This window comes from Panthera pardus, unplaced genomic scaffold (assembly GCF_024362965.1).
Source record: "Panthera pardus isolate Hobbes unplaced genomic scaffold, ASM2436296v1 HiC_scaffold_20, whole genome shotgun sequence".
NCBI classification, from domain to species: domain Eukaryota; kingdom Metazoa; phylum Chordata; class Mammalia; order Carnivora; family Felidae; genus Panthera; species Panthera pardus.
The window spans coordinates 44,298,191-44,308,886 of NW_026526766.1; the positions used below are offsets into that span (position 1 = coordinate 44,298,191).

The window sequence follows — 10,696 nt, forward strand, 5'->3', positions numbered from 1 at the left end:
TGTATCTGTATTTATATCTGTATGTTTTTTTGGCTGACCTGAGTCATGGAATGGCATTATTTCCAACGTTGTACGGTTTTGTCATTACCTCAAGTAAGAAAGCTACTGCTCCCTTCTGTTTGAAAAACTTTAGAGAGTTACTTAGCCTGTTTTATTCACTGATACTGGATAACTACTACAACTTGACTTTTCATTCATTCATCAAAAATATGTTGAGATTCTATGTGTAAGACACTGAGCTAGAAATTGGGAATACAAAAATGACTTAAAAAAACTCTCAAGGAGCTTAATTCTCATACCACATTTTCCTATAACTTTAAACATTAGATAATTCAAAGGAATGGTGAAGAAAATGAGAGGGAATGAATGTGAGCTATCAGAAAAGGTACAACTTAGAAATAAAGCTTAGTACCTACTGAAAGAACATTCAGTCTGTAATCTCATTAACTGGGATGTATTTCAAGATAGGAATGCAATTTTCCACCAGTGTTATGCCTTTGAAATATGCCATATGAGACAGTGCCTTTCTATTTTTAATTTTTTTTTAATGTTTATTTATTTTTGAGAGAGCACACGCAGGGGAGGAACAGAGAGAGAGGGGGCCACAGAATCCGAAGCAGGTTCTGGGCTCTGAGTTGTCAGCACAGAGCCCGATGTGGGGCTCAAACCCAGGAACGGTGAGATCATGACCTAGGCGAAATTGGACACCCGGAGACCGTGCCTTTCTAAAGTTTCAGTGTCCCTTTGTTTCCTTTTGACCATGAGGCATGATGTTCACTCCAGTAGAATGCACAGGTCCCTAGGTGGCAAGAGGCTGGAGGTAAGTGGAAGCTAGAAGTCCTATTTCATTGATATTTGTCCTCATTAATGTGCTCATAGGTATGTGTGAAATATACACAGAGATATTCATATATATTCATATATATAGATATATAAAATATAGATATTCGTATATAAAATATAGATATTCGTATATAAAATATAGATATTCATATATGTGTGCATGTGTGTATATATATATGGAATAGTTACAGGGGGAAAACAACTATTCTGAGTTGCTGGACTCAGTCATTTAAGCAGATCTCCATTTGGAGAAAAAGGTTGTCTAATTTCTGTTTGATCCACCCTGGCTTGTCCCCTCAGTATTCTGTCCAGGGATGGGTTCTTCCTCCACACATGTCCCTTTTGTACATACAGAGTGGTCCTGATAAGTCAAATCATATACATCTAACTCAGCTGTTTTTCTTTGAATTAAAGAATAAGGACACCAAATCAGAAGATTAGCATGTTCAACACTGCATTGAGTTGTCACGGACAAGCATAGAAGACATTAAATTGCAGACTCGGCTGTGGCAATTTTATTTGCAATTTCTCTGAATTGGGGATGAGATGCCTTTGCTTTGTAAGAAAACGCTAGCAGCACCAGGCTCTTCCAGTACAAAAACAGGTGGAGAGATGGGGGTGGGAGGGGTGATGGGAAGAGAAAGGAGGGGGAGAGGGGGAGGAAGGGAGAACATCAGAGAGCGCAGGAGAAAGCAAAGCAGGTCTGTGGAAATGGACTCCCCTCATGTTAGAACAGTTACTCAGTCCCTGCAGCTGTTCCAGACTAAACTCCCCAAACATTTTAGATCTAGGTTTCTTTTTTTCTTTTCCATGCTCATTGCTTTATGAGATTAAAGTAGGAGTGAGGAGGCATTTTCGCCTTGCTGCGGAGGGTGGACCACAACAGACACCTTTGTTTGTGGAGTGCTAAGTAAACGCTGGGCACTAACTCAGCACCTTACCCGCCCCCAACCCCCCACCCCCATCGTTACATGGAATCCCTACAACACTCCTTTGTGTTAGGTGTTATTACTACCCTCATTTTGGGGATAAAGAGATGAAGGTTCAAAGATCTCAGAGTAGGAGGCAGCCAATATTTCTCCAGAGCCCACACCCCAATTTCCCAATGCTCAACTAATTGCTGATAATTGAAATGGAGGTTTCTTCCCATTACTGTATGAACAGACTGGTTTGGTCCATACATCCCTCAAGGACTTGGGCCCTAAGGAAGTTCCATCTCTTCCAAAGGAGACTGCCAAGTTCCCATTCTACACCAGCTGCAGCTTTGGAGGTAGCCAGGCATTTTAGGGGTTGGCCATGGTCTGGAAACCCTCCCAAGATACAGTGGAGAAGATTGCCACTCTGGGGTCTCAATTGGATTCAATAGTAAAATGTAAGAACATTGGATTTTCAAGTTTGTTGTGATCTATGGTGAAAGTTGGTTAAAATGGTCTTCTCAATACCCTCTTTCCCCCCTTAACCCTCATTTAGTCGTTTGCTCGTGGCCAATTATGAACTATCACCACATCTCTTCTGCTTCCCCCACCCCCAACTTGAGTACTGCTAGTAAGTAAAACTATTCAATAGTTAAGTGGAGCCCTAATTAATGAGTCTGATTCCTGCCTGACACAGGCTCATTTTTAACCTGGTAAACTCATTAAACCTCTGCTCTTCATTTAGCCACGGGTAACTAGAGTATCATAATTTCAACTAAGTGTTCTCAGTGATTTAATGGCCCTTGAATTTTCCACATTCCCATAGTGTCCCATCTGAGAAGCTCAGTCGGTATCCTTAGTTTATTTAGTGCAATGAGAAATCTCTCTGATCTGCCCTGAATTCAAGTGATGGCTTTAAAGACAAATGAAAGCAAACCACTGGCTCCACAATTTCAAACAACCCATTTTGCTTTAACCGTAAATCAGTTGAGGGGCCTGAAACGCAGACAGTTTCCAGACAGACCAGGCCATCCCCTGAGTTAATGAGAAGACTTGTGCTGAGGAACAGTCCCCACCTCCACCAGCAGATGCCAGCACTTCCTCTTCTTGGCTAAGAACTGGCCCAGGGGTTTGGCCTCCACTCCCCACATCCTGTAATTCTAAAAATAAAGACAGATTGAAATCCACAAAAACAATACACACACACACTCACACACAAAATCAAAGGTTGTTCTCTATCTGCTTTCACTCGCTGTTACTGCCCAGTTAGGCACATCAAAGGGAATTCTCAAAGAGCTATCTGTTTTGTCATTGTTGTTACTGCTATGTTTGTGTGAGTGTGTAGAGAGCTACAAAACTGCTTCCTTCTCCCTCCAGAAGAGAATTTCCAAAGCTCAAACACGCCAAGGTGAGTTGGTTTCTAATTTTCATGAATTCTCATAAAGCCCCTGTCAGTAGCAAGTGCCCAGTAAGAGTTTTATAATAGTGACAGCTTTGCAAATATTGTAACATATGTAACTTGGACTGGGTCAATACATGGTGGGGAAATCAGATTGTGAGATGGTCGAGCTGTTCATTTTGGCTGTCTTTACAATCAATCAGCCAGACCAACTGAGCCTGCAGTGATACTCACTGATTATTGAGAAAGCTAAAACAAATGGATTGGCCATGCTGTCTGCCAAGACCCGTTCAAAAGTTACAGCCTCTGTCGATTATCAGCCAGGTGCCATCTTTTGAAAATCAGTTATTAGAAATGACTCCTAGGTCCATCTACAAATGAGGCTACATTTTAACTGCCCCCCTCCAAAAGTGCATTAGTTCAATTTATTTCAATATATTTTATTCAGTGGATTTTGTAGACTGACCTGTTTCAGAGGCCCAAAGTGTAGAGATTTTGGTGCCAGGCCACAACAATAATGATTCCTGATGCACCCCACCTTGCCTCTTTTTCTTCTTGGGGTATCTTTTGCTTTTGTGCTAAATTCAAAAGCTTGTTAAAAAAAAAAAAAAAAAAAAGCAGTTGTCTCAAATGTATTTCCCAACTGTGAAGGTAAAATTCTTCAAAGAAGATCCAGGTTCCAGAGTGATAGGTGAGACTCCTCAGTCCTTTCTCAAAACCTGCACAAGTGACTGGACGTATTAAGCTACCATGGTTCCGCACTGCATTCTTTACTTCCGTGACTCATCCATGACTACTGGCAGGATAAGTGCATTGTATGAGTTGCCTGATACAAATGTCTCTAAGTTGCTAGGTTCAGGCTAAGATGTTCCAGTAAAAAGGAAGGCAGTCCCCAGCCTTTGCCTAAACTTGACTCAAATCACACCTACTTAGAATAAATGACCTCCACGGTATTTTCTTCAGGACTCCTCTGGTTATAACAGAGATAGATAAGAAATCAAGAAGCCGTTTCTTAACGTTTCCAGTTAGAGAAAAAGAGGAAAAATTCATCAAAAATAAATCGACTCAAAGACAATATTTCCCTCTTGATTGAGTTTCCTTTAGGTTCAGGTAGAGATTGAGAGTAGATGGGCCACAAAAGAAATATGGCTAAAGAAAGAGGGAATGCATACCTTTAAAACGTTTTGTTTATTCATCCTAAACTACTATCTTTACGGTATGCAAGCATGGAGTCCTCTTTTCCATTTAAGCAGAACTTTGGAGGAATCAAATTAAGGAAGACGACTTAGTAGTGAAATGGATTTTTCTGGACACAAAGGAACTTGTGTTCAGGTCAGCAGAAGGTGGAGGGAAATGGAAGAGAATGTATTAGATCACACTAAGAAAAAGGCAGTAACAAGTTGTGATGAAACATTCAAAGGCAAAGACTGTTGTCTCAATAATCTACATTCATCCATTTAAGAAGTTTTATTTCAGTAATAGAGCTGCCTCCTGAGTTTTAAGCTGAGTGGCTGTCCCCTCGGAAACGACATTTACCTGCCTTTCTTCCAGCTTTGGTGTTGACTCCATGACTAAATCTGGCTAATGAGCAGTACAGAAGTGATGTGTAACTTCTGGTCATGCGTTTAAGAAAGCTAATTGCTCTCCTCTTTCTCTTTCTTCCCCCAAACTGCAATGTGGATATGGGGGTTCATTTTTGACCATGCAGATGAGGGCAACGCCTAGTGGATGATGTAAAGACTGAAGGCACCTAGATCCTACACCACCTTGGAACCACCCCACACCTCTAGACTGCCTACTGGTATATGAGGGGGGTGGCTTCCCTGATCTGTAGTCAGATCAGCAACAGCAGTACCTGGGAGTTTATTAGAAATGCAGAGTTCCACCTCAGGCCTGCTGAATTATAATCTGCATTTAAAAAAAGCATCTCCCAACAATTTGCATACGCATTAGAAGTTGAGAAGCATGGGTATAGTGGTAAAAGCATAGACTTTGAAACTAGATCCTGAGTTCAAATGCAAATCTGTTACTTAAAATTAGCTGTGTCCCTTTGGGCAAATCATTAAAACTCTCTGACTCAGGTTTTTCATCTGTAGATTGGGGATATTAATAATACCTCCTCAATAGGATTGTTGGAAGGATTATATCAGTTAGCATATGTGAACAGGTTGATGTAGTGCTATGGAAGGCTTGTTATTATTATTGCCAAAGAGTGAACTTCTCTTTTGTTTAAGCCATTTAGCTTCTGATCACATTCAGTACTCATGAAGCTTATATTTTAGTGGAAAAGAGGGGAATGACCAGGACATGGGGATTATCTATCAAGTTTGGGTTTCATTATCAGGTTGTGGCTCAGACTGTGTTTCTTGATTACTAGTTTGGAAAAAGTAAGCACCATAAAAACAAGAAGTGAAATATAGATCAAAACCTCCTAGGGCCTATGAGGTTATGGTTATTACAAAATCTGTCTAGGGCCAAAAAGGTTTTCGCATAATGGACTTTGTGACTATAGGAAACCTATATTCCAAAGCAAAGTCGGAGGACTACTAAGTGGGGAGCTGAGATGGTTGGTGCCCCATTAGTTTCCCTGATCAGGCTCACTCATTGCTGAAGAGCAGGCAAAGGGCTCCTCTATGAGGTTTGATGAGTATCACCAGGAAGTATCACTTCCTCCTGGAGAATCTTGACCTTAATGGGAACTCATTCATTATAACCTTTGGGGAAGTATCCAAATCTTCTACTCTCTTCCTTAAAACTGTGTTGTTTTTCTTATTAAGTTATCAGTGTTACTTATATATTTTGTGTTTTTCTTTTGAAATCTGTGACTTTTCATTTTTCAGTGTCTTTTGATAGGGAAGCATTTCTAATTATTGTCAAATCCAATTTAGACATTTTTTTCTCTTATGGTTTGAGGGTTTTTTTTGTGTCTTATTTAAGAATCTCAGGGTCATCAAGATTTTTTTTTCCTCAATATTTTCTTTAGAATTTTGATACTTCTCATATTTAGGTCTGTGACACAGTTTGAGTTCTTTTTTGTGTAGACAGTTTAAGTTAATTTTTGTGTAATGTGTGGGGTGTAAGGGTCAAGGTTCACTTTTTTTTCATGCAGATATCTAATATCCATCATCACTTGTAAGAAAGACCATCCTTTTTCATTGAATTGCCTGACTTGTCTGTCAACAATTAATGGGTTATAAACAAAGGGTTTATTTCTAGATTATTGATTTATGTGTTATATAAGGGATACATTATCCTTACACCGGTATCACAGCCACTGTAGCTTTATGATAAACCTGGAAATTAAGTAGTGTAACTCCTCCAATCTTCTTTTACAAAATTGTCTTGGCTTATCTAAGTCCTTTCCATTTGATATAAATTTTAGTAATACCGGGAAAACAGGCCTAAACATGGGCAGTCCTGGGAAAACTGGCATGTCTTTTCCCCCAAGAATGATTGGAAATCATTGATTTTTTTTTTTTTACAACTTTATCAGGATTGTGCATGCATTAGGCGGTAAAACAGCATTTTCTACCAGACTTTGTCGGTCTTTTATTTGGGGATTCTAGAAAGTCCATATCATATCAGCCTCTGGTTGTAAGAATTTTGAAATTATTCCTTGGGTTTTCCAACTCATTCTTTCATTTGTTTGTTTTTGGATTTTTTTTTTTAATTTAAGTCCAAGTTAGTTGACATATAGTGTAATGGTTTTAGGTGTAGAATTTAGTGATTCATCACTTACATATAACACCCACTGCTCATCCCAACAAGTGTCCCTTGCTGATTTAGCCCATCTCCCTGCCCAACACCCTGCCAGCAACCCTCAGTTTCTTTTCTGTATTTGAGGTTTGTCTCCCTCTGTTTTTAGTTTTGCTTTCCTTCCCTTCTGTTCATCTGTTTTGTATCTTAAATCCTGCATGTGAGTAAAATCATACAATATTTGTATTTCTATCTTATTTTGCTTAGCATAATATATTCTAGTTCCATCCATGTTAGTGCAAATGGCAAGATTTCATTCTTTTTGATCACTGAGTAATATTCCGTTATGGGTACATATATATATGTACACACATGTGTGTATGTATGTGTATACACACACACACACACACACACACACACACACACACACACACACACCCACCACATCTTCTTTATCCATTCGTCAGTCAGTGGACATTTGGTCTCTTTCCATACTTTGGCTACTGTCAATAGTGCCACTATAAACATTGGGTGTATGTGCCCTTTCAAAACAGCACTCCTGTATTCTTTGGATAAATACCTAGTAGTGCAATTGCTGGGTTGTAGGGTAGTTCTATTTTTAGTTTTTTTGAGGAACCTCCATACTGTTTTCCAGAGTGGCTGCACCAGTTTGCATTCCCACCAGCAGTGCAAAATAATTCCTCTTTCTCTGCATCCTTGCCAAAATATACTGTTGCCTGAGTTGTTAATTTTAGCCATTCTGACAGGTGTGAGGTGGTATCTCATTGTGGTTTTGATTTGTATTTCCCTGATAATGAATGTCGTTGAGCATTTTTTTTCATGTGTCTGTTAGTCATTGGGATGTCTTCTTTGGAAAAGTGTCTATTCATATCTTTTGCCCATTTCTTCACTGGATTTGTTTTTTGGATGTTGAGCTTGATAACTTATATATTCTTCATAGATTTTGGATACTAACCCTTTATCTGATATGTCATTTGCAGATATCTTCTCCCCTCCTGTTGGTTGCCTTTTAGCTTTGCCGATTGTTTCTTTTGCTGTGCAGATTTTTATCTTGATGATGTAGTTCATTTTTGCTTTTGTTTCCCTTGCCTCTGGAGACCTGCCATGTAAGAAGTTGCTATGGCTGAGGTCATACAGGTTGTTGCCTGCTTTCTCCAAGGATTTTGATGGCTTCCTGTCTTATGTTTAGGTCCTTCATCCATTTTGAGTTTATTTTTGTGTATGGTGTAAGAAAGCGGTCCAGGTTCATTCTTCTGCAGTTTTCCCAACACCGTTTGCTGAAAAGACTGTCTTTATTCCATTGGATATTCTTTCTTGCTTTGTCAAAGATTATGTGTCTGTTTGTGTGCCAGTACCATACTGTCTTGTTGATTAAAGCTTTGTAATACAGCTTGAAGTCCAGAATTGTGATGCCTCCAGCTTTGGTTTTCTTTTTCAGGATTGCTTTGGCTTGTCTTTTCTGGTTCCATACAAATTTTAGGATTATTTGTTGTAGCTCTGTGAAGACTGCTAGTGTTATTTTGATAAAGATTGCATTGAATTTGTAGATTGCTTTGGGTGATATCAACATTTTAACATCCAACTCATTCTTTGTGGGAAGCAATGCAACCAAATCTTATTTTGTACAGGAGCACAGGATCAAGAAGGTCAAAATTGTCTAAACCAGTCAACGAACATCTGTATGATTTGCCTGTGCTTTTTAGGAGCATTTGCAGCAGTAAAGGGATTAAAAAAAATCCTAGGTTTTGGAACAACATAAATATTATTTATGTAATAGACAATGATCAAAGTTCTTGTTTAAGTTGAATGATATGAGGGGTGCCTGTGTGGCTTAGTCGGTTGGGTATCCGACTTCGGCTCAGGTCATGATCTCACAGCTTGTGAGTTTGAGCCCTTCGTTGGGTTCTCTGCTGACAGCTCAGAGCCTGGAGCCTGCTTAGGATTCCGTGTCTCCCCCTCTCTCTCTACCCTCCTCTGCTCATGCTCTGTCTCTCTCTGTCTCAAAAATAAACATTAAAAAACTTTTTTAATGTTTATTTTATTTTATTTTTTTACCAGAGGGAGAAAGAGAGACTGAGCACATGCTGGGGGGAGACGGGGGGCAGAGAGAGAGGGAGACACAGAATCCAAAGCAGGCTTCAGGCTCCGAGCTGTCAGCACAGAGCCCAACGCGGGGCTCGAACCCACACATTATGAGATCATGACCTGAGCTGAAGTTGGACGCTTAACCGACTGAACCACTCAGGCGCCCCTAACAAAAAATTGTTTTTAAGTCAAATGTTATGAAAGTAGGTAATGAAGTCCCCCCCCCCCTGCCCCCAACATCACTGCTAAGATCATTTCATCAGACTTTAAATTAGAGCAGTACAAGGGTGTCTGGCTGGCTCAGTTGGAAGAGCATGTGACTCTTGATCTTGGGGTTGTGAGTTCAAGCCCCATGTTGAGTATAGAGTTTACTTAAAATATATATATATATATATATTTCCAGGGAAATAAGGAAGGAGACTCTCTCTATACAGAGTCCCTAGAATAGAAAGAGCCCTAGAACCTAGTAGGCACAAGCACATTCAAGTTTAAGATTATGGGTCTGTGGCATTTGTTTCTTCCCTTTTATAATTGGGATGTCCATCTTGGGTTGCTTGAATGTTGCTGGATCTTCAGCCATGCAAGTGGCCTGGGTCTGGACCAGTTTCACTGGAAAGGGCATCTGGTCCCCTTTGTGTGCCTGAGTGGCAAAACCCAAATCAAACTTTTGGAGGGGATTTAGTTCAAAGAAACTGTATTTATCTGATGAGTTTCTATATTCCCTACTTCCAGAATCCATGGTGCTAGGATTGGGCCAGGTAAGGCTGTGGAAGAACCAGAAGTGTCCCAGTCTCTGGGTTTCTGCTTAGGGGGAGCTGGGGGGTGAAACTGGCTGATGCAGCCTGCCTCTCTACTTTTATCTCTTCACTGTGTATCTTTCATGTATGATGAGCTTCTGCTTGGAGGTACTTGATCTCCTTGGTGGGAAGGCCTTTGTGGAGTATGCATTCAGCATCTCTCTGCCCTGCTTTTTGCTCAAAACACTGAATGCTCCTCTGGGTCTGCTCTGTGATCAGAGAATTCATGATGGCATGGGTAGCTCTAGCATTCGTCACCGGGTCGTTGTTCACACTATCAATGCCAAAGGGTCATGGCAGGGAAGGTCGTACTGTCCTCCTCTTAATCCATCTTGTCAAGGTCCTGATACTTGGGCTTTGGAATCACTGGCTTTCCGGGCATGCTGCCCATGACTGATGGAAGAGGAGCCATGGTGTAGTGTTCTTGAGGGCATCCTCATGCCTGACTGCCTAGCAGTACATCCTGATGGGGAAGATCATCTTGTTTAGAAGCCTACCAGGCTCAAGAGCAGGCCCTTTGGGCCCTCTCAAAGCCATTGAAAGACTGGAATCCAGGTGTTTTAACTAGATAGACTTCTGGACCTGAGTCTCTGTCACCACAGTGAAATGATATGGCCATCATGCTGACAAATATTAACAAGGAACATTGTCCAGCTGCTGCAATAGCAAAGCTTCCTTGAAAAATCTACCCAGAGGTTCTGTTTTTTCACCATTATGGGGCTGTCGGAGGCCTGAGCTCTACCACTAAAGGACTTCTAATACCCAGATCTGTAAGAAGTGGTGCAGTTGTACCCAAGTGATACATGACCCAAGTAGGCAGGGCACGGAATGTGTCCGAGTCTCAGGCACTGATCCACAAAGGCTGGCTGCCCCAAGTCTCTGACTCCAGTATTAACCTCCCTCTTTAGGAGCGACATGAAATTGGGCAAGATACAATCTCT

General features: G+C 40.7%; 1 pseudogene; it reads right to left on the minus strand.

Annotated features, from left to right (window-relative positions):
- Positions 1-9,414: 9,414 nt before the first annotated feature.
- Positions 9,415-10,235, minus strand: LOC109247113 (putative monooxygenase p33MONOX; annotated as a pseudogene).
- Between the last annotated feature and the right edge of the window lie 461 nt (positions 10,236-10,696).